Genomic DNA, 5,113 nt, shown 5'->3' with positions numbered 1-5,113 from the left:
CCATGCTGACTGTTGCTGATGAATAAATACGTGCACGTTAGCTCATTGATGTCTTTCTCTGAGAGGAGAAATATCTATACTTCGCTTAATAAATTTTTGATTATTTGCACCCCCCCCCCCCAAAAAAAAAAAAAGAAAAAACGAGTGCGTGCGCCCTACGGTGGTCGTCGTACCAGATGATTCTCTGCACTGTATAGGTGCCATCAGAAATATGACACAGCATTTCAATCGCGTAGTGCTTGCCACTCATGCCAAAAACAGTGGCATGGCACGGCATGGTATATGTGTGGTTTACCTTGTGTAAGAGGCATCGGCTACGAGGGACGTCGCATTAAACTTTACAGCAAGTTTAACCATCTGAGCTTCATATACTGCAACTAAAATCATGCAGTTTAGTAACACCTAACGTATCGCCTCTCTCGAAACCCAGCTCCTACGGCCAGGATCGGCACCCAGTCGCACGTCTACAGGCAAGCAGGCACTGAAGAAGACAATTTAGCTCGTACAGGTATGTCGACAATCTAAAAACAGATATCTGGACGTGCAAAATCTTTGCGGCGTGTTCGTTGCAATAAAACATGGAGAATTTCAGACTTGATTCTTACTTTCATTCACTATTATCCGTTATCTTTCGCAACTTCCATAGTGACTTGCAATTCAAATAAAATAAATATAATAAAAATAGCATATATGTCTGCCCTCAAAATATAACGAATAATACGATGGCAAAAGTTTAACAAAAATTGCTAATCTTGTGCCCCTCAATATATGACGAATAACTGGGCATCTAACGGCGATCACACATACAAGTCAATCACATTTCGGAAATGCTCAGCTTGATATGTTTTAATCCTTCATGGTGCCCAAAAAGGAGTCTACATGCAGCTTTTGCCCCTGTAATGTGTCGAAAGTTTATTGCTTTTATTTGCTATAGGTCGGTGGCCACATGGTACACGCTCACGCTGGAGTATATAAGCCTACATGTGCTTCGCCCTTCATTATTTTTGTATTGTTCGGCAGTACGCACTTAGGGGTGCATGCTTTCTGCTCTTGCGTTTTCGTTTTAGACGCAATACGCATGCATAACGATGGCGAACGGCTCCGTTAGATAAAAGACTTAACTCAAAATATTTTTGAAATGGTGATTTCTTTGTTGTGTCAACTGCCTTATTGGGCCTGGTGGGCTGAACCAGCGTAACATGATACACACCAAAAAGAAACCCAATTGTATGTAATAAATTTCGCAGCGAAAGATGTGAAATAGGGAGCACACTAAACGCTGCACAACGTATTCGATCTCGCATACCACTGCGCCACCACGACGGGGCACCAGCTGTTTGCAGAACTACAAAAAGTAATGGCGACATGAGAAAGAATCAGGATCGTACATACTACATGATAGAGCTCGCGCTTTACTGTTTCTTGCTTGGCGATAGGAGCGTAGCAGCATAATCATGTAATGCATCCATCCTGAGAATAACATAAGTCCCCCTTACCTTTGAAGTGCTGCAAACATCTTGTGAAACAGACAGAGTACAGCTTTCTTAGCCCATTACCGAAAAATGTTCGCGATAGAGGTGTTCGAGAAAAGGTTCACGTAAGGATACCATTCTGTTAAATTCACAAACAACATGTTCCTTGCATAAACAATTCCTGGAAATTTGAAGAAAAGAACATATATAGCACGAACAAAAATGTCATAAGTAAAGAATAATCCGTTGTCTTTATTTCAAGAATATTTCTTTACCCAAAACAGAAAATCTCTAATGTTGTTGTTATTTAAAAGATATTTTTTACAATGTTGCTTTTGTCTCGCGGACTGCTAGGAGTATTTTTGTAAGTATAACAACATCCCAGAAAACGTCCTTCGCTCAATTTTGCCACTCAGCCCTGTCGCCGGTAGATTATATTTATTACCCAAAATTTATGAAAAAAAAAAAAAACATTCGGTGTCGACCAATTGTTTAGAGTCGGCACGGCTGAGATAATTTGTCTCATTATGTCGACGTGCTCATTAATAACCTTCCGCTCACATTTTCGCCTTACATAACCGTCACCACTAGCTTCTATTCAGACATTATTGTTCTTAAAATTCCTCAGGGTTCTTTGCTTGTCACACTTAGCGTCACTTTACACAAACATCCTGCATACAGACGGTATACGCGGCGTTGTGATGGACTACAACGAAGCTAGGATTGAAACGATAATAGGCAGTATACGTTGGCTGCTCTACTCAAACTCATATAATTTTTGTTCAAGGGAAAGCATTATGTCAAGATCAGTGGTGCATCGAAGGCAAAAGATTAGGCACAAATTATGCAAACATCAATATGTTTGGGCGCCCGTCTCGGCTGCGGGAGGTGGTCAGTTCGAAACCCGCCGCCGGACACCCACCGGTAAAATTGGGTACAAGCGTCCCCCGGCCCGGCGCCCGGCTCTTTTAGGGGTGTGCGTTTGGAAGAGGCTCTGCTAACCCTGCTGTGCCCCCTCGGGGGCTTAGTTTCGAACAACCATGGCCTGCAAAGGCCGTGCTGAAAAAAAAAAAAAAAAAAAAAAAGGCCACATAATGGGCTGTTGCCGCGCAAGGCGGACTTATTGTTGTCCGATGGCGGAACGAATCACTGCCACATCGGCGCAACTATTTGGGCCGTGACCCCTTTTCCCAAGCATTTCACCCCAGAAGAGCCGAGCACCAGGCCGGGGGAAAGCTTGTACCCATTGAAAAACCGGTGGGTAACCGGCGGCACCAGGGATCGAACCCGGTACCTCCCGAATGCGAGGCGGATGCTCTACCACAAGGCCACCGCTTCGGTAAATCTTCCACGTTACGTGGAAGATTTACAGTCCCAAAGCTGTCCGCACAACTAACGTTGATGAGGGCACCGATTTCACAACACTCAGCGTCGTCGTCTTCTCGGAGTCTGTTGCACTTCTTCATCCTCATCACGAAGCGAATACAGCTAAGTAACACTACCCCCCCGCGGGAAAAGCACAGTCCCGGTGCGATCTATGTTAGTGAAATAGAACGTTGATGATAGGGCTTTAGACGGGACACATGCACTATTTCGGAGGTTGGAGCTGTGGACGTGGACTTCGGAACCACAGATTCAACTTCGTAGGTGACGTCGGTCACAGGGCGCAAAACACGATAAGGGCCAGTGTAACGGGGCAAAAGTTTTCACACAAGCCCACTCGACTACACGGGAGCCACAGCAAAACGAGAGATCCAGGAGTGTAGTGGACATCACGGTGGCGGCTGTCGTACCGGATCTTTTGAGAGTCTTGGGATGCAGAGAGCCTGGCATGAGCTATCCGGCGGGCATCATGAGCGCGGGTGATGGCATCACTGGTGTAAGTACTGGTGGCGGCTGCCGCGGGTAGAGAGGTGTCGAAGGGTAGTAACGGGTGTCGGCCAAATAATAAATAAAATGCGGCGGTAGAATGGACAGATGAATTGTAGGCGAATGTGACAAAGGGGAGATGAACGTCCCAATCTCGATGGTCGTCAGACACATACATGGCCAGCATGTCTGTGAGGGTACGGTTTAGACGTTCCGTGAGGCCGTTGGTCTGGGGGTGATATGCGGTGGTGAATTTGTGGCGGACGGAACACGAACGGAGAATTTCGTCAACCACTCGCGACAGGAAACAGCGGCCACGGTCAGTTAGTAGGTCGCGAGGAGCACCATGATGAAGAATTACGTTTTCTAGAAGGAAGTCAGCGACGTCTGTGGCGCAGCTGGTCGGGATGGCTCGGGTAATAGCGTACCGAGTAGCGTAATCGGTGGCGACGGCGATCCATTTGTTCCCCGAGGTGGAAACTGGAAAGGGGCCAAGGAACGCCTATACGGGAAAATGGGTCAGTTGGTATGGGTATCACCGCCATATGACCTGAAGGCAAAATTGTGGGCTTCTTGCGACGCTGACACAGTTCACACGCGGCAATGTACTGCTGGACAGAGCGGTAGAGCCCCGGCCAGTAGAAACGTCGGCGCAGGCTGTCGTATGTGCGAGAGACACCCAAGTGGCGAGCCGTGGGAGCATCATGGAACTGTTCAAGGATGGTGGAACGCAGGTGTTGTGGAACGCCGAGCAAAAGGTCTGTGCCATCTGGTCGCATACTACGTCGGTATAGGGTGTTCTCGTGGAGCACAAATAAGGCGAGAGATGGGTCAGGGCGGTCGGAGGTAAGACGGAGGATAATGAAATGCAGAGAAGGATCTAGGTGCTGTTCCTTGGCAATGTTGGCAAAGGCGGAGACAGATAAGACATATGCATCATCGTCAGAGTCTGTAGGACTTGGGGAGTCGACGGGATAACGTGACAAACAGTCTGCATCTTGGTGAAGCCGGCCGGACTTGTAGACGACGGAAAAGGTGTATTCTTGTAATCGTAGCGCCCAGCGCCCCAAACGGCCAGTATGATCTGTGAGAGAGGAAAGCCAGCACAAGGCATGGTGGTCTGTTATCACAGTAAAATGGCGGCCAAACAAATAAGGGCGGAATTTCGTAATAGCCCAGACAAGCGCCAGGCACTCTCGCTCTGTAATAGAATAATTTTGTTCGGGTGTTGAGAGGAGGCGGCTGGCATACGCAATCACCCTTGTACGGCCGTGTTGTTGCTGAGCGAGAATAGCTCCTATTCCATGGCCACTTGCGTCGGTACGGAGTTCAGTATTGGCGGAAGGGTTGAAGTGGGCCAAGACTGGTGGAGTAGTTAGAGCAGTAATAAGCTCTAAAAAAGCTACAACTTGTTCAGGCCCCAATAGAATGAAACGTCTTTCTTGAGGAGTTGGGTGAGCGGACGAGCAAGGACTGCGAAGTTCGGGACGAATCGTCGGAAATAAGAACATAGGCCAATAAAACTTCGGACATCGCTGGATGCCCGAAGCTTTCTCGGAGTCTGTTGCACTTCTTCATCCTCATCACGAACAGCGAATACAGCTAAGTAACAATATTTATGGCCGAGGTGGAAAATAAATTTTCGCAATGCCGATCCTTACAACCTATTTACTATAAGCGTTACATTGATGATATATTTCTTATTGGGTCCCATGGCACAGCCGAGATCCTATAATTTATAGCCTTTTAAAGAACCTTCACAGTTCTACAAC

This window comes from Amblyomma maculatum, chromosome 10, assembly GCF_055883805.1.
Source record: "Amblyomma maculatum isolate TAMU_Amacu chromosome 10, ASM5588380v1, whole genome shotgun sequence".
Classification (NCBI taxonomy): Eukaryota; Metazoa; Arthropoda; class Arachnida; order Ixodida; family Ixodidae; genus Amblyomma; species Amblyomma maculatum.
This window is presented reverse-complemented; position numbering follows the sequence as displayed.